At 43.0% G+C, this 20,050-nt stretch overlaps 1 protein-coding gene across 1 annotated transcript in view; it reads left to right on the forward strand.

Moving 5' to 3' along the window:
• The first annotated feature begins 7,045 nt into the window (after window positions 1-7,045).
• LOC123626234 (amyloid beta precursor protein binding family B member 1 interacting protein) overlaps window positions 7,046-20,050 on the forward strand; it is a 154,788-nt gene continuing 141,783 nt past the window's right edge. The window contains exon 1 of the mRNA XM_045535135.1: window positions 7,046-7,316. The gene's annotated coding sequence lies outside the window, so the exon portion shown is untranslated. The remainder of the gene's footprint in view (window positions 7,317-20,050) is intronic.

Genomic DNA, 20,050 nt, shown 5'->3' on the forward strand with positions numbered 1-20,050 from the left:
GCCTTCTTTGAACCCATCGCCTCCCTCCTCTCTTTGTTTCTTTCTGTGGACCCCACCGGCCATCACTTCTGCATTACTCCTCCTGATATTCCCAGCTCCCCCAGCCCCTGTGCTCGCAGTGAGCCCACGGGCAAACCCAGTACCTGGGCTGCGGACCAAGTGGCCACTCAGCTAAGTGCAATTGACAATTCGGGCTCCACCCCCACTGGCAAGCAATCCGTGTAAGTTCCCCGCCTCCATTCTCCATGCGGTTCTCCACTTGGCCTTCTGAAACCTCTGACCTCTCAGCATCCCCCTCACTCTTAGCAGATGATTTTATAGGGACAAAACTAAGTCATCAGGAAGCAGCTCCCTCAGCATTCTGCCACTACAAATTTTTATCTGTACCTATGCTCACCCCTGCCTTTTTTCTACATGGCAAGACTAACCCTTTCCCCGGAACTCTGGAATCCATCCTCTTCTGCCTCCTTGGGACCTTGCTGCCCCCGTCTCCCTCTCCTCTTTAACGGCTCCTTCCTATAAACACGCAAACATTCTCTGTTCTCTCCCATAGTAAATAACAACAGCCAGAAAAGGGCTCTCTTCACTGACTCTCCACCTCTAGCTAAAGCCCCCACCCCCATTCTGCCCCATCACTGCTGAGACTTTTCTTGCCCAAGTCATTAATGACTGTTTTGTTTCTAAAACTGACAGATACTTTTAAGCCTTTCTCTTTCTTGATCCCTCTGCAGCACTGGGTACCATTCACCACTCCATTCATTTTCTTTCTGAAGCTTGAGTGGCACCGTCTTCCCCTGATTTTTCTCCAACTTCTCGGGTTGGAGAAAAATCTCTTTCATGAATTCATTGTCCCCTGCATTCATTGGCGTTCCCCAGAGTCCCACCCTGGACCCCCAGTGAGGCACTGCATGCTCATACAGCCATCGAAGGTGGCTTCTGAGCGCATCTCCCACTACATACCCCCCATAGATTTGATCCCTGGCTGTGGTTTCAATGGCTGCGTGTGCAATGACAACCTAAATCTGGATGTCCACTGCCAGTATCTCTTTGACCTTCAAACGTGTATATCTAACTCTCTACTTCATCTTGAATATCTCAAAGTGAACAGTAGCCTCTTCATCTTTTTATTCTTCTGCCAATTTGATAACTAAAAACGTAATCTCCTTATTTAGTTTTCACTTATTTGACTTCTAGAAAGTTTGAGTATCTTTTTATATGTTTACTGGCCATTCAAATTTTGTTTTCTGTGAATTGCCTTTGCCCTTTTTTTCTTATGTTTCCCCTTTCTTATTTATTCAGAGAAATTATTTTTGTTATGGATATTAATAGTTTTGCCTGTTGTATCTGCTGCAAATGTATTTCCCAGTCTGTCTTTTTGTTTAGTTTTTGTTTGTTTTCCATGAACTTTAAAAAATATTTATGTAATAAGACATATCTATCTTTCTGATTACTGGGTTTCCTGCTTTATTTAGGAGGCTTTCACCAGACCAAAATTTGCTCTCCAAAATTGTATTCAAACTTTGTATTGTTTTCTAATATTAAATATTATTATTTTTGTATATGGTACAAGAAAGTGGTCTAGCTTTGGGTTTTTCATCATTTATTCCTCCAGATATATATTAATATTATACATTATATTAATTTAACATAAACATCTATCTATATTCATCTATCTGCTTATCTAACTGTATCTGGAATTGAAATGCCATCTGTCTTAGTCTATTTTCTGTTGCTGTAACAGAATATAATAGACTGTGTAATTTACAAAGAAAAGAAGTTTATTTAGCTCATGATTGTGGAGGCTGGGAAGTTCAAGAGCATGACTCTGGCATCTGGTGAGGACCTTCTTGCTGCATCATAACAGGGCAGAGAGCATCACATGGCAAGAACGCAAGAGCAAGAGAGCCAGAAAGAACTCACTTTTATACCGCAGCCACTCCAGTGATAACGAACCGACTCCCGAGACAGCAACACTAATCCATTTATGAGGGCAGAGGGATTAAGTTCCTAACAGATAAAATTTGGGGGTCACATGCAAACCATAGCACCATCTTTGCCATATATTAAATTATCAGGTACATTTGGATCTATTTTTGGACTTTCCAGGCTATTCCATTGACCACTTTATTTCCACTGCTAATTAAATTTTTTTTTAAATTTTTAATTATTATGATTACATAATAGTTGTGTCTTTATAGGGTACATGTGATGTTTTGATACAGGCATACAATGTGAATTAATCAAATCAGGGTAATTAGGGTATCCATCTCCTCAGGTATTTATCATTTCTTTGTGTTTGGAACATTCTAATTCCACTCTTTAGTTATTTTAAAGTACACCCTAACTTATTGTTGATTATAGCCACTTTGTTGTGCTATCAAATATTGTTCATTTTATCTAAGTTAGTTTATTCTCTCAAACTCCAGGTGCCTTAAGTTCAGAAAGTGAGTTTGCTTTTCTCCATGCTCCTTGTTGCTACTTATAGACCAAAAGTGGCTCATCTTTTTATTAAAAACAAACAAACAAACAACAACAAAAAAAACACCTTTCTCTTTTAAGGCTCACACCATTTGGTTAAACTACCCTGTCAATCTCTTCAGAACAGTCATCTCCCAAAATCCCAGTCTCCTGCTCGCTCATTTCAAAATCCTGACACCTGACTCCTGGTCTTCAAGATGACCTTAAATTCTGTCCTCATTCTGTTTGCCTGAGATAGTCATAAATTACAACTGGTTCTTAGCTTCCCATCTAGTTAGCAGTCTGGTACTCTCCAAAGTGTCCCAGTCTTGACAATAAATTGTGTGGTCACGCTAACCCTGAGTGACTTATACGACTACCTGGGATGATACCCATAACTCCTTGGACTCTTGCTTCCTCAATCACCACAGTCACCCAGGCCCATGGTCACATCTGGACATAGTCAGCACCCAAAATCTCACTACCTATATCCAGAAGGAAAATTCAATCTGCCTACCTTTGGACCATAATAACCCATCCTTCCAGCTGGTTTGCTCAGCCACTCCCATTATGGCCAAACTTTCTCCAAACCGCACCCTGCAGGGCAGAGTCACAACTGAGCAGATCACTTCCACCGTAATCCATGGTCACCAATTTGAAATGGACCTTCATGCTGACTGGAAATCCTAATGCATGTTTCTGACCAACCCAGCCCCCCATTCTCCTCAACGGCCTTATCAAACATTCTCCAGCTCCCCAAATCTACGTCCAGCCTGCCTCCTAGTGCACACTCAGCAGATGACCCTACATCTTGCCAGGAAAATAGAGGCTTTGGATTGGAATTTCCTTATCTTACAACTATAAAAGAAGAAAATCCTTATCTACTCTAAGCCCACCCTCCTTCCTCCATCCTATCTAAGGTCCCATTCATTTACCCCTGCTTTGAAACCTGCCCCCTTCCTCAGTCTGGAGGACTTTTCACCATCAATTATTTCTACTCTGTCTTCAATGTTCAACTCCTCACTTTCATCTGGATTCTTCCTATTTGAAAACCATTTTTTAAAAAATCAATAAAATCTTCCTCAATTCCATATCCCCCACTTGCTGGCTCCTATCACTCCCCCCCTCTTCATAGGCAAACTACTCACAAGGGTTATTTTGATCATTGTCTTTGTTTCTTCACACCCTTTGCTCTCCGGCTGCCAAAATTAGTCTCTGAAGTCATTAACATTGCTAAAGCCAGTGAGCACATCTCAGTCTTATCTGACTTGCCCTTTCAACATCTCTGGACGTTGATAACCACTCCCTCTTGCTCTTGTGGCTTCCACAACACTATTTTACCCCAGTTTTCCTCCTACCCTTTTAAAGCTCTTCCTCTGTCGCATTTGTAGGCTCTGCTTCCTCTACTTTGAATAGTGAAGTTCCTCAAGGAACTTTTTCAACCCACTCCATATTCTTCCTAAGCAATCTAATGAATCACCACTTATATGCCAATTACTCAAAATGTGTATCTCTAACTTTAAACCACACCCCTCCTCTGAGCAACAGAGCCGCATACACAACTCTACTTGAAGTCTCCACTTGGATGTCTCAAAGCCTTGTCAAATTCAACTTGCTCAAAATAAAATTCATAATCTTCCCTTTACCAAGTAGTCCTCTTCCAGAGGGTCTCATCTCTAGGACCAGCACAGTCGGCTATCATTATATAAGCCTGATTATTAGGAGACAAGACTCTGCCTCACTGCCCATACCCAGTCATCACAGTCTCCTGCCAACTGCCCTCTAAATATCTCTCAGGTCCATTCATTTCTTTCCATTTCCACTGCTACCAACCTAGTCGAAACCATTACACAGTTGACCCTTAAACAACACAGGCTTGAACTGTGCGAGTTCATTTATACTTGAACTTCCTTCCGCTTCTGCCACCCCTGAGACAGCAAGATCAACCCCTCCTGTTTCTCTTCCTCCTCCTCCTCAGCCTATTCGATGTGAAGATGATGAACATGAAGACCTTCACGATGACCCACTTCCACTTAATGAATAGAAAATATCTTTTCTCGTGATTTTCTTAATAATATTTTCTTTTCTCTAGCTTACTTTATTGTAAGAATATAGTGTGTAATACATGAAACATACAAAATATGTGATAATTAACTGTTTATGTTATCAGTCAACAGTAAGCTATTAGTTTAGCCTTGGGGGAGTTAAAAGTTATATATGGATTTTCAACTGCATTGGGGGGGTTGTTCCCCTAAAACCCTGTGTCGTTTAAGGATCAATTGTATTTTCTTGCCTGGCTTAGTTCAGAAGTCTTCCTGGATCTATTCTTTTCTTCTTCTGATCAATTCCCCAAATTACAGCCAGAATGATTTTTCTAAAACACAAATCCCACCATCTGCCATCTGGAAATATCATTTACCACACTCTCATTGCTCTTAGGATGAGAAAACAGCCCATGACATGGTCCACATGACCCTACATGGTTTGTCCCCACTGACCTTTCTACACAGCCATGCCTGGAATCATTCACAGTGTTTTACATTCAATTCCTAATACTTTCTGCCACTCCTTCACCCCTGCCCATCAGCGAATGCTGTTGGTTCTGCTTTGAAAACTATCTTGAATCCAAACTCTTCTCACCATCCCCACTGTTGGAATACTAGTCAAAGCTCCCATCATCTCTCAGCTGGACTCTCGCCACAGCCTACTCAGTGATCTCTCTCTGCTTCTTCTCTTGCCCCATTCAATTGATTTTTCCAAACAATCACCAACCAGCGGATGGTTTATAGCATAAGTCAAATCATGCACTCAGTTGCTAAAACCTTTCCAATAGCTTCCCATTGCGATTAGAATATACCCCAAAGTCCTCAGCGCTGGTCACGAGGCCCTGCTTGGTCTGGTCCCTGCTTACCTCTGTCCCCATCCCCACCCTCTACCATTGCCCTACTGTTCCAGGATGTTCCAGCCACACTGGCCTGCCTTCTTTCTAACCTCCTATGTTCCTATTTCAACACCTCTTCTTGCTCTTCTGTCTCTTGGAATGCTCTCCCAAGCCTCTGAGTGGCTGACCCTTCTCATTACTTTGCAAAGAGGTGCTCCCTGACCATGTTTCCTCCCCCAATAAAGTCACTCTCTATTCCACTGCTTGGTTTTACTTTCTCTAATACATAGCACTGACGGCTCTGCTCAGAACCTCCCATCTCATTCATATCAAAGTCTGTTCCACAGCCCGCAAGGCCACCCATGATCTGGCCACCTTTTCTTCTTTGATCTCATCTCCTATCTGCCCCCCTCACTCTGCTCAGCTGCACTAGCACTGTCCTAACTCAGGGCCTTAGAATGTGCTATTCCTTCTGCCTGGAATATGCTCATCCAAACACACGATGAGGATTAATCTCTCATGTCATTTAGGCCTGGCTCACGTGCCATTTATCAAATAGATCTTCCTCAGTGACCCTAATTCGTAGGGCAACCCCATCCCCACACCCATCGCTCTCCTTCCCTCACCTTTTAATTTCCCTCAAAGCACTTACATTACTTGACATGTTGAATATTAATTTTTTATCGTCTGTTTTCTGCCAACTGGAATGCACCTTGCACGAGAGCAGAAATTGTTTACTTCACTACTGTTTTCATTGTTCTTACAAGAGTAGGTGCTTAATAAATAGTTTCTCATTAAATCAAGGACAGAGGCCTGGCGCGGTGGCTCACGCCTGTAATCCTAGCACTCTGGGAGGCCGAGGCGGGTGGATTGCTCAAGGTCAGGAGTTTGAGACCAGCCTGAACGAGACCCCGTCTCTACTAAAAATAGAAATAAATTATCTAGACAACTAAAAGTATATATAGAAAAAATTAGCTGGGCATGGTGGCGCATGCCTGTAGTCCCAGCTACTCGGGAGGCTGAGGCAGGAGGATCGCTTGAGCCCAGGAGTTTGAGGTTGCTGTGAGCTAGGCTGACACCACGGCACTCACTCTAGCCCGGGCAACAAAGTGAGACTCTGTCTCAAAAAAAAAAAAAAAAAAAATCAAGGACAGAACTACCTGAAATCGCCTAATAAACGTGTGTCCCTGTTATGTCTTTACGTTTCCACCGCCTTCCCCCACACAGGCCCTTGAAGACACAGCTGTAGGGAGAAAGGGGAGGAAATGTGTAAATTCAACCACTTTTACAAATGGTAACTGATTTTAACTTCGCTACTTTCAGGCCTCCCAGGCCACTTTCTCTCAGGAGACTCCGCTCCCAACAGTCACACCCGATTTCCAGTCAGTCCTTTGCTCTCACACAGCGTGAGGCCACACGTGGCTCTGTGCATATTGGCCTCACTTCTCTCATCAGCTCCTGTCTGTAACACATTCCTGGAAGTGGGACAGCGCGGTCAGCGAGTGAACGCGTGCATAAATTAAATAGATACTGCCGAGTGCCCCTCCCCGGGGTTGCCCCATTTTGCATTTCCACCGGCAACGCGCGAGGGTGCCACCCTCTCCTGCACAGCCTCGCCCGCCCACTGCGGGCGGTTGAACTTGGAGGAGGAGGGGGGTTGAGAAACGGCCCCTGCTGAGGACGCCCTTCCTCCACCCCACCCAGGAAGAGGCCGCCAGACACGCGCGTGTCACCTCCCCAGCCCCGCGTCGCGTCCCCTGCGGGCGGGCTGTGCGGCCGGGAAGCCTTGCACAACCGGCCAAAAGAGGAAGCGCCCACAGGGCTGAAGCAAACGCTTAGGGAAAGCCGTTGCAAAATAAATCGAGTGGCAGCCTGCGGCTTGGGCCCAGGTCCCTCAGTCCCCAATAACAGATCGAGGCTACAGAGACGGGGCGACTCGCCAGGGGACGCTCCTGAGAGAAGGGCGCGCGCGGCGCAGGTAGGGGATGGATGGGAGGGGCAGGCACAACCTTTCTCAGAATTAAAACACACACAAAAAACTTTTTTTTCTTTACGGTGGTGGGGGGCGGAGGGGGGATAGAGAAACTCAGGCGCAGACCCGGTGAGGTGGAAAAAGCAGCCGCCAACTTTAGGAGTCCTTTATCCGTATTTTTGTCTGTCCCCTGTCTCCAGCCAGGGGCCCTGCTCACACCTCGACGCACAGCAGCGGCGCTCGCCACACACGGCTGCGCGGGAAGGGCAGGGCTGACAGCACTTCCTCCCGCGGCGCAGAGCTCGCCCGGGGCAGCCACCGCGCCGCGTCGCCTCCCGCCCCGCGCCCCGCGCCCCGCCGGCCGTCGAGGTAAGCGGTGCCCGCCCGCCCGGGAGCCCGGGGGCCGCAGCCCGGGGGCCTCGGCGCTGCCTCGGGACTGGCGCCAACCCGTCGACTCCGAGAGTCCCGGCGCAGCCCCCGGCGCTGGCGTCCTGAACGCGGCCCCTGCTTGGCCCCCAAGGGCGGCGGGTCCCCGTCCCCTCCGCCGATCTCCGTCCTCGCTTGACCCCGCTCGCGCGGGGGGCTGCGGCTGGGGTCGCCCTCCCAGCGTTGTTTCTTCAGATTCCGCTGATTTCCCGCCCGGGAATTTGCTACAAGGTCAAACGGGGACCGCTCGGAACCCCCGCGTGCCCCGGCCTGACCGAATCCGGAGGCATCGCGGGGGTTTCGCGCGCTGTTGATCGAATGCAGGTCGCGTGAGACTCCGAGTGTCAATCACAGTCGGACGCACATGGGTGTTGCCTTCCTTCAAAACTTTCGGCCAGCTGTTTCTTCTTTTTAAAAATAACTTTTTCTCCGAGTTAGTCTCCATTTTAAAATACAATAGAGATAGATTTAAACACCGGGCGCGATTTCGTAATTTGGCCTGGAATGAATCCCGAGGCCTTTTACGTGTCGCATGAGGGAAACTGCCGAGGATGTCGTTGTAGCTCGAGAACCCAGGCGCGGGGGTCCCGCCGAAGGCCCTGCCGGGCCTGCCGCCTTCTTGCCCCTGGGAGGGCATCTCTGGGCATTCGTGCCGCTGTGGGACGGGAAACGTGCTGTTTTCTAGAGCCACTCAGGGTGCCGAGGGGCAAAAAGAGCTTTTAATGTATCATTGGAAAAGAGAGGCAGGAACCGAGGGAGATCACAGGAGGAAAAGGCACACGAGTTTACGATTCCCCCGGTGTCATTTCTGGTGGTATAAGGTGGCTCGAACAAAGGCGAGCCTCTATTCGTTTTACAATCTGGGCCTCCAAACTGAAATTTCAGAAAGGGAACCTTTGTCATTTTGTGTCAACCTAGAGTGGCAGTTTCCCTCCGGCCCCGCTGAAATCCTGGCACGGCACATGGGCCCTGGGGCAGTCACGCTGGCTGGTGATCAGCAGGGATCTGTAGTGTCTTCCCGGTGGTACTTCCTGTCTGCTCAGTGCGTTTTGAAAAGTCTAAGAAATTTAATGTCATCCTTGACTATCAATAATTTTTCCGTTCTTACTAAAATTTCTATCTTTCTTGGGTATTTGGGAGAATTGGGTTCTAGCTCCATATCTGCCCCTAACTAGATGAGGATGACCTTGATCAAGTTGTTTTAACCTCTCTGGACCTCAGATATCTTATCAGTAAAGTGAGATTATTGGACTACATTATGCCCATCATTAACGTAGCAATTGAGGGGTTGCTATAATTCTTTGAATTTGTCCCATCTGGAATACTGGCAATGCTAGAATTGCTGATCACTAGTACAAAAAACAGAGAAAATAATAATAAAAGATTTTGTTAAATTCTGAAGTATGAATACTTTTGAGAACTTTTGTTTCTGAGAAATTCCTGTACAAGCACAGTCAGTATCTGGCCCATATGTAAGAAGGCAAATTCCCCATTCTTTCAAAAAACTGAGATAAGGGATGGCCCAAGCTTGTCAGTATTATATTTCAAAATTCTTCAATTGCTGTTTATCAAGAAATATAACTTTGCAATGTGGATTACTTTATGACTTTAGTTACTTTGAATCTTAAACACAATACAAGGTTATGTAGCGTCCATTTGGTTTTTGTATTTCTATATCTAAGAATGTATACTGATTCTCCACTTTTTTGCCTTTTTTCACTTAAAAATAAAAAGTTCTAAATGTTTTCGTATTATTAGGTCAGGAAAGGAGGATAAATAGAAGGAAACCAAGCAAAGAATTTGTCCTGTCTATAGTGGGAAGACAAGATATAATCAACTTTGAAGTTATTATCTTTTTATGTGACTTTTGAAAAAATGATCTGCTTTGATAGCAATCGTGTGCTTTCATTTTTATCTACATTCTATTTCTAATCCTGCATGACAGCCTGCTCGGTTGATTAAATCAACAAAGCAGTGAGTCTGATATATTTTTCTAATTCTGCTGGGGATCTTTCTGATTTGGTATCATATCACAGACTCATCAGCGAGATGGTTGTGAGTTGGGTGCGGGGGACAAATGCGAAATCACACAGCTATTGTGTTTCCACACACTGGCTGGAAGGTTTATTTACATCCAGAGAGCTACAGCATATCAAACTGGAGAGAAATAAAAAGTGGTTTTAGAACAAATGAACCACGACTAGATTTATTTTTTTCTGTCATTTTTATTATGCAATATTTCATACCTACAAAAGATGATATATGATATATGTGTAAATTACAATGAATAATAATAAAACCAAACATCTGGGTACCTATCACCCAGTTTAAGAAGTAGAATATTACCAATATATCTCATGGCCTTCTTCCAATGACATTCCCCTGTTTCCCCTCTAGAGGTAATCATTATTCTGAATGTGCTAGTTTTTTAAAAAGCATTTAGGAAGCAAGTATATACTTTTGTAAAAGATGATGTCAAACTGGGGATTAGAGGACATTTGCACTGGGAAACTGGGATTTGAATCCCCACCGACTGGAGGCCTGGTCATGAGTAGACTGTGCCATTAAGTAAAGACAACTTACTTTAATTTAAGTAGCATACAAACAAAGTATGTTAAAAATGGTTAAGTGTAAGTACCACAGAAATAGTTAGTGCTATCTTAGTCATTAATGAAATAACCAGAGATAATAAATAATCGTCAGCAGAGAACTAGAATCTTTAAGAGCAATAAAGAACATGTAAGAACTGCCCATTTTTTTCCTATTACTTAGATTTCCACTTCAAATACAATTCAGTCATTTTCAGTAAAAAATATTTGCTAAGCACTATTCTAAGAGCAAGGGGGTATTTGCGGGTGAACAAAAGAAACAAAGATCTCCGCATTTGTGGAGTTTACATTCTAACGGAGAGGTGCAATTGATGAAAAATAAGCATAATAAAAAAGAAAATAATACCAAAATTAGTAAGTGAAAAGACTTAGGAAAAAGATAAAGTTGAGCAAGGTAAAGTTGCAGTATTAGATATGGTGGACAGGCTTGGCCTTATTGAGAATGTAAGATTTTAGCAAAGGTTTGAAGGAGATGATGCAGTTAACCAAAAGCCCATCTGGAGGAACAGTGTTCCAAGCACATGGAACAGCCAGTGCTAAGGCTATAAAGCAAGGGTATGCTAGTGTATTTGAGGAGCAGCAAGAAGGCCCGTGTGATTAGAGGTAAGTGAGCAAGGGAAAGAGATACAGGAGATGTGGTTGGAGAGATAAGAAGAGGACAGGGAGGTGACAGTTCAGTGGGGTCTCATAGGACATTCTAAAACTTTGGCTTTTATGCTGAGTGAAATCAAGGGGCCACTGCAGTACTCTGAGAAGAAGTATGTGATCTGACTTACTTTTCAAAGGCTCACTCTGGCTGCTTGAGAATACACAAGGAGTCCAGGAGGAAGTTTTGGGAGCCTGTATGTATTTTGAAGGTAGAGCCAACAGGATTTCCCAACAGAGGGGATGGGATGTTTGGTGTTCAAGAAAGAAGAGGCAGGGATGACTCCAAATTTTTTGGCCTAAACTACTGGAAGAGTGGGATTGTCACCAACTGAAGTGGGGAAGTTAGAGGGGAGAAAACCAGAGGTTCAGTTTTGGATATGGGTATGAAGTCCCAATTAGGAATACTGATGTGTTTATTGTATATAAGGCCAAGGTCAAGCTAAGCAACTGTTCGGGAAAGTGCTATTATTATTATTCTCATTTTATGAATTACAAATGACAGTTTAGAGAGTTTAAGAAATTTACCCAAGATTACACAGTTTAAGAAATGGACCATAAAACAAGATCTTTGGCATCCTAAAGCCTTTAACCATTCTTTTGAAACTTGGTGAAAGGGTTGACCAGCAACCTTTATTATGTGGTGTAATTAAGAATATAGTCAGCTAATTAGTATTATTCCACCTCCACGGTAATCAAGACAATGAAAATTATCTTTAATAAATGGAAAGCAAGGCCCGGCGAGGTGGCTCACGCCTGTAATCCTAGCCCTGGGAGGCCAAGGCGGGTGGATCGCTCGAGGTCAGGAGTTCAAGACCAGCCTGAGCGAGACCCCGTCTCTACTAAAAATGGAAATAAAAATTATCTGGACAACTAAAAATATATATAGAAAAAATTAGCCGGGCATGGTGGCGCATGCCTGTAGTCCCAGCTACTCGGGAGGCTGAGGCAGTAGGATCGCTTAAGCCCAGGAGTTTGAGGTTGCTGTGAGCTGGGCTGACGCCACGGCACTCACTCTAGCCCGGGCAACAAAGTGAGACTCTGTCTCAAAAAAAAAAAAAAAAATGGAAAGCAAGAAACGAATATTGAAAAGTCTCATATTTAAAGCCATGACATGGACCTTAAGCAATGCAAGGCTTCTATGACTGTGCACTTTAAAAACAAGATTCTAAGGGAGGAAGGACAAAAGCCTTTTCCACAAAAGAGCTTTTTGCACCCAGAGGTTAAAGATGTTTGTATTTCTAGACTCTGAGACCAGCGCCAGGCATGGTGGTGTGTGCCTATAGTCCCAGCTACTTCGGAGGCTGAGGCAAGAGGATCCCTTGAGCCCAGGAGTTTGAGGCCATCCTGGGCAACATAGCAAGACCCCATCTCTAAAAAAAAATTCTAAGACCAAATTTGGAAGAGAGAAGCTTACACAGCTAGATTTCAAATGGATTCAAGTGTTAGTGCAGGCATAAAGATTCTTTAGAAGCTGTTGAGGAATGTTGGCTGACACTGTTAAGATACTTGGAAAACTGAAAGTGTTTGAGAGGTAGCTACTAACAGAAATCGAGATAACTGACAATTCGTTTATCTTAGTTATGAGTAGGTATGAAGGCAGTGCAATAATGAAAGTAATGTTTACTAGAATGCTGCTAAAAGCCAATGATTGATCCCACAAAATCTTTTTCAGGGGATTTCACATCATATTACAGTGCATTATCACAATTGAGTTGTTGATTAAGTAAATTTGTCTAAGGCTACTGTGTTTGTAGTATTAACAAACAGATCATCTCTGCTTATAACAACATTTACAACTGACAGTTATGTCAATAAACTAATTAGGTCTGGGGTGTAGTTTTGTTTTCTTTTTAAGATAATGACTTCCTTCTGGTTAAATTCCATAAATGGTATGGCTCAGCAAACCAAGACTATTTCTTAATATGTTTACTAATTCTGTGGCATTGTATTTCCCCTATTGTAAGCAACACACAGAAAGGAGGCTGCTTAGGCCACAAAGGTGGGTAATTACAGAGCAGTGCAGTGAAAGGACTGTCACCCCACTATGTAGTGGAGGAGCTGAAACCCCAGGGCAGCTCACTGGACTCAATCATTGTTCTTCAAGGTTGGCTTTACAGAATGGTCTACGGTACTTCAACATGCACTTTACTTGAAGCAAACTCTGTTCAACAACCGGGCGAAGTGGCTGAGCCTATAATCCCAGCTCTTTGGGAGGCTGAGGGGAGAGGATCGCTTGAGCCCAGGAGTTGGAGACCAGCCTTGGCACCATAGCAAGACCCTATCTCAAAACTAAATAAATAAATAAAAATAATTAGCATGTGCCTGTAGTCCCAGCTACTTGGGAGGCTGAGGCAGGAGGATCTCTTGAGCCAGGAGTTTGAGGCTGCAGTGAGCTATGATCACACCCCTGCACTCCAGCCTGGGCAAAAGAGCAAGAGCCCGTAGTCTCTCAACAAAAGAAACTAAAAAACTCTGCTCGACATAATACAATTGGAATTTTTTTTTCCAGTTTCAACACATGTCTATTGAGAGCCAACCACGTGCCAGTGTAGGGGGTATAAAATAAGATAGTGGTCCCATATAAATAAATTTGGCAAAAAAAAAGATAGGATATGGCGCCCAGCCTCAGGAAGCTTCTAGTCTAGTGAGAGAGACAGACTTGTAAATAAATACATTACAGGGCACAATGTGCTGTGACAGGTACAGAAATAATAAGGTGAAGACACTGACTACAGGAAAGACAGTATGTGGGGTGACCAACTGGTGCTCTGAAAGATAAAGGTATTTCCAGCTGGCCCAATGGAAGGAGGCTGCCCCAGGCACCAGATGTATGAGACAGTTTGTCAGTGCTGGAGCAAACAGTGCAGTGGGAAAGGAAATAGGGCGAATCTCACTTCATACTTGGTGAGTAATATTCATATTACATTCATATGGTGCTGTCCACACAACTGATCATCTTTGAGTCAGATGCTGAGGCCCTTGCAATAACAGAACTGCGGCACCCTGGCCCGGCGCCCTCAAATAGAAATACGATGCAAATTACGTGTGTAACTTTAAATTCTCTGGGTGCCACGTTAGAAGCAGTAAAAAGAAACAAGTAACATTTTAATCCTATATTTTATTTAATGATATATACAAAAATGATCATTTAATTCATGTTCATGACTTGAAATTATATTAAATTTAAGTAATGCTAAAATTATTAATGAGCTATTCTCTTCCTTTTTTTCATACTAAGTCTTCCAAATCCAGTGTATTTTTGTACTATAGCACATCTTGATTAGATTAGAGCCAGATTCAGGAGCTGAATAGCTACAATGCGGTGGTGGCTGCCAAACTGGACAGCACAGATTTATATAAATGCACAAATGTGTGTCTTATACTATGTGTCGACTGTGCAGCTGAGTGGAGGACATTAGTTAAATTCTGAATACTTTAGAATTTTTCAGGGAAAAGAAAGGGAACAGCATTTGCTATTAGTATGGGGCCTGTATCCACAACCTGATTTTTTTTTTTTTTTTTGAGACAAGGTCTCACTCTGTCACCTTGGCTAGAGCTCAAGCGATCCTGCTGCCTCAGCCTCCCAAGTAGCTGGAGCTACAGGCGTGCGCCACCTCACCCTGCCAATTTTTGTATTTTTTTGTAGAGAAGGGGTCTCACTTTTGCTCAGGCTGGTCTCCTATTCCTGGCCTCAAGTTATCCTCCTGCCTCAGCCTCCCAAAGTCCTGGGATCACAGGCGTGAGCCACCACAACCTGATTTTAATTCATATTTAAACCCACACCCAGAATTGGTTATTAAGCCTCTACCAAAAAAAAAAAAAAAACTTAAATTGTCATTGCTTATCTTTTCATTCTTTCTTTCCTTCCTACCCCCCATCCCCACACTTGTATTTTATGGATTCTGCCTAAAAGTAACAGGGACTGAAAAAGAACTAGAAACAATGTAGAAAGCCCTAAACCCACATCCGGAAAATGTGATCTGTTGCCCTAGGCAACCATGGTGACCAACTCATGTTTTCTTTTTTTACTCCCACCTGCTAGTTCACAAGCATAACACGCCGTCATCAGTAGCCGCTCTTTGCAGCAGTGCTTCACTCCACAAACACACCTCGGTTTCCAGGGAGGGCGGTAATGCTAGGGTTTGGAAGAAGGAGTTGGAGGTGCCCAGGATATGGCTTGAAAGAGCCTCAGGGAGATTCCAGTGCAGTCCTCTCTTGTTCAGAATGGTTAAGAGTCTCTGTCCTAGAAACTGTACTTACAGATGTCCTTCCCAGTGGACAGCTTTTAACATCTTAAATGTGCCTGGCTTCCAAAAAATGACAGGCCAACTCGGTCCAGGTGCATGAAAATGCAACAGACAGAAGTGACCATCCCGTTGTGAACTTGGGTGTAAGTGTATGTGCCTGTGAATAAGTGACTGACACTTGTTCCCAGTGGTGGTTTTAGAGGGAGAACATAGTAATACAAATGTTGTTGGTGATGATAACAATAATAGCTGATATACGAAGCACATTATATGCTCCAGACATTACAATAGGCATTTACAGGCACAATCTCGTCCCTCAGAGGTAGGAACTATGTGTGTGTGTGCGTCTGTGTGTGTGTGTGTGAGTGTGTGTGTGTGTGTGTGTGTGTGTGTGTGTGAACCTTTAGTTTCTTTCTGAATTCCAGTAGAACAGAAATATTGGCATTTGTTTCAATGCAATGTCATCTGCTTGCCATTTATAGAAGGGTTCTAGGTATCAAACCATTACTACAAATGTTTAGTACCAAACCATTACTACAAAGGGTTCTAGGTATCAAACCATTACTACAAACCATTACTACAAATGTGACTCCACCATCACCAGTATAGTTGTCAAACTTTCTCATCAGAATTTTGCTCAAAGGTGCTTGAAAACTGGCAATGTCCTGTTGGGAATGGTACACATAGTAACATAGCAATAAGGAAAGAAAAAATATGGAGAATGATTTACAGCATCTGGGAGAAGGGTGAAAGAGGGAAAAGAAGGGTTTTGTTAACCTCTGGGCAGTTTTGCAGCAAATCAAATGGGGGCATTGGTTGAAGTCTTATAAATACTTAGCCATTAAATGAGTCTGTGTATGCAAAGCTCTTAGAATAATGCCTGGCAGGTGGAAAGTGCTCAAAAGATGTTGAAATATTTTGTTTCAAACCTTTGAAACAAAACAAAACAAAAATAAATTTCCCTAAGTTACCCTTGAAAATGAGTCGAGTATGATATTTCCTCCTTGTATTAATATCTCGACATTTGAAATAAGCCTGTCTTATTCACATGCCTTTAAGGGCATGAAACATTGTAGATTAAGCACAATTGTGTGGCCACTATCTTTTAGTCAAAAGACTCCTAGGTAGATGGTAAGAGTACACAACAATATTTCTGTTCTTTCTCTTTGTTCTTCTCCTTCTCTGTGCTTGTAGTTTTTGACAATCGCTGTTTGTGGGACACTCTGCCATGGCTGTGGGAGACGGGTAGATGTTGTCCCTTGCCCTCTGAGAGCCCAGACTCTGAAGCGATGAGACGCAGGTGTGTGAAGAGTGCTGACAGAATGGGCAAAATGTCATTAGGGACAAGGAGTAACAAAGCAATCATTTTTAAAGAAAAAGGAATTGAAAGAAATGGGAGGGGTGTTTCATTTTAAGTGATTTTTCTCATATGCAATTAAAAGCTTGGGAGGTATGGAAGAAAGAAACCAGGTTGGGAGTGAGTTGCTTGCCTTCTGAATAGGAATGCAGTGGATGGAAGCATTGTTTTCAGCCCTCAGTAGGAACGCTGTGCTATTCTTTTTTTTTTTTTTTTTTTTTTTTGAGACAGAGTGTCACTTTGTTGCCCTGGCTAGAGTGAGTGCCGTGGCGTCAGCCTAGCTCACAGCAACCTCAAACTCCTGGGCGTAAGCGATCCTACTGCCTCAGCCTCCCGAGTAGCTGGGACTACAGGCATGCGCCACCATGCCCGGCTAATTTTTTCTATATATATTTTAGTTGTCCAGATCATTTCTTTCTATTTTTAGTAGAGACGGGGTCTCACTCTTGCTCAGGCTGGTCTCAAACTCCTGACCTCGAGCGATCCACCCGCCTCGGCCTCCCAGAGTGCTAGGATTACAGGCGTGAGCCACCGCGCCCGGCCTTGTGCTATTCTTAAGTGATTGATCTGACACCTTGATCAGAGGCACCTTGGACTTTGTGAAGAATGCATTCTCCTTTTGCCACGTGGACCTCCAGAATCATATTTGTGGCCAAATTCAGCTGCTGTTTAGATACTGTCCTATGTGTTACTCTCTTGTGTTCTATTTGTAAATTACCTTAAATCCTTTTTCAGGAGATGTAGGACAAATAACTAACTAATGAAGACTATAAGAAAGTCATTTATCTTCCCTACCTCTCAGTTCACCCAATTTAGAAAATGAAAGGCTTGGATTAATTTAAACTGAGTTTATTTTTCTCTAGCTCTAATGCATTAAGATTACATACATGAAGACAAGATTGTTCATGAAGGAAGACTAGCTTAATTCAGTCAGTACTTAAAAGTACATGGAGACTTCCTATGTAAGAGCATAAATAACTTGACTTAAAACCACTAAGTCAAGTCAATATAGTAGAAGGTCTCAATTGTCAACACTTCCTCTCAAAACAAGGCATTTATTTGGTGTTAAGGATGGTTAGGACATATAAAAGTATAAATAAATAAATGCCCTTGTGTGTCATATATATGGTAGCACACATGAGGTCTTATGGGACATCAGATTTATCAGTGATATATCTCAATTGTGGAAATTTTTTTTAAATAACCAGCAATTGTTAACGTTTTATTGACCATATCAAACATATATTCTTAGAAAAAAATAAGGAATATGTGTCTATTCCTTATCTAAAAACAAGTAAAACCCTAAAGGGTGTTCCAGTCTTGTACCATTATCTATGGTGGGAACTATTTTCATTGTCATTTTACAGATAAGGAAAGTTTGCCAACAGAAAGGTTAAATCACTTGCCCAAGATCACCCAGAAGCTAGGTACATTTGCTGAGTACATGGTGTGTGTCACACACTTGGAAGAAATGACAAGATTCCATGGCTAAACTCACTGTGTGGTATCAAAGACAGACATGCAATCAATTACATTAGAGCTGGACATGTAGACGCTGTAACAAAAGTTTCAACAATGTAGCTGCCATTTCCACCTCATCATAGTCACAATCCATGTTTTCAGAAGGCAGCAGGGCACAGCGACTGTGAACATGAGCTTCAGAGTCAGACGGGCACAGCCCGGCTCCCCACTCACTGGCTGTGTGACCTCATACAAATTATTTCATTTCTCTAGGGCTGCTTTTTATAACCTACAAAATTGGAATAATATCATTACCTCGTAGGATTGTTTTGAGAATTAAATGATATACTATAGGTGCCCAGCCAGTAGTAATTGTTACATATTTGTAACTCCTATTCTTATTTTAAAGTAGGTGCTAATATGTATTAATACAAGCAGCATATATTGAGTTTTAAGGGTCAGTGCTGGTACTATCCCAGTACTAAGCCCCTGCAACATTGTTGAGGAGATAAAGATTAGATGATATATAGAGAGAGAGAGAGAGAGATTAGATAGATAGAGACAAACCATAAGCAGGTCATGAACTGTCAAATTTGTGATCCTAACTCTGCTAGGATGGAACTGTGACCTTGAGCTGGCCTTGCATAGTTGGTAGGACTTATGTGAATGGAAAAAAAAAAAAAACAGGAGAAACAGCACAGAGGTAATGCAAACGGCACAGTTAGGAGAAGAGAAATGAACCCATTTCACTGCAAGTAAAGGTTTAATGAGAGGAAGGAGATGAATTTGGAGCAGTGGGTAGATTGTGGGTGAGCCCGTCCTACAAGGTGTTTGCTCTGAGCAGCTCTTCCAGCTGGCCGGAGAGACCAGAGGACCATCTGCACACACAGTGACAGTGAGGGCAGGGACAGGGCTCTACTTCCAGGATGGATGGACTCAGTCTAAACCAGGTTTATTGGAGTCTAGTTCTTTGATGAAGCAATCGTAAATTGACCCTAAATTAGTTGGGTTAGTCCTGGGCTATAATACTATCATACTTAGTGCTATAGTCTCCTTTTATTTTATCATATGAACTGGTTAAAAAATATACACATATTTGCGCAAATGACTCCATAAGTATTTTTTGTTTGAATATACAAAGAACCATTAAGTATTACATCACAGAGAGAGAAATATAGTGTTGGTACATTTCTGGATGTACAGTCTGGATGAATTTGAAAATATGCTAGGCAGACACAAAAGACCACATATTATATGATCCCATTGTTATGAAATGTCCAGAAGAGAAAAATTTAGACACAGAGAAAGTAGACTGGTGGTTGCTTCGAGCTGGGCAGGTGAGGGGTGAACGGGTGTGGGGTTTCTTTTAGGGAAGAATAAAATGTTCTAAAATTAGATTGCAGTGATGGTTGTACAACCCCGTGATTATACCAAAAACCGTTGAATCATACACTTTAAATGGCTAAATTGTTCCATTTCACCTGTGTCCAAGGAGCTTCTCTAACCACTGGGAAGATGAAAAGATGCATTAGGAGCAATTTGTGCTCTGGGTTCAGTACATTAAAGTAAAGCGTTTAGTGTGCCAGGCCATTATAAAGAAAATGGTAGTTACAGCAGCAGAGTAGGTTTTAGGGGAGAACGGGATGGATGTTTGAAAGATGAAGTTGGAGATGTTGATAGGGGTTGGACTGTGGAGGAATTTAAAAGCCAAATTATGGAGTTTAGATTAAATCCTATGGACAACAGAGAACCACTGAAAAGTTTTGCTAATTGAAAGGATAGGAACAGAGCCGGATCTTCGGAAAACTGGTGGCTCTGCAGAAGCTGTTAAAAGGGAGAGACTGGAGGTAGGGAGATAAAAATAAGCTGAGGGATGAGTCCTGAGAAGACATGTCGAGAACCTGCACTAGGGTGGTGGTTAGGGAAAGAACAGGACAAGTTCAAGGGCATTAGGAAGGCTGAATTGACCAGACTAACTGATCAGACCAGGGA

This window comes from Lemur catta, chromosome 1 (genome assembly GCF_020740605.2).
Source record: "Lemur catta isolate mLemCat1 chromosome 1, mLemCat1.pri, whole genome shotgun sequence".
NCBI lineage: Eukaryota > Metazoa > Chordata > Mammalia > Primates > Lemuridae > Lemur > Lemur catta.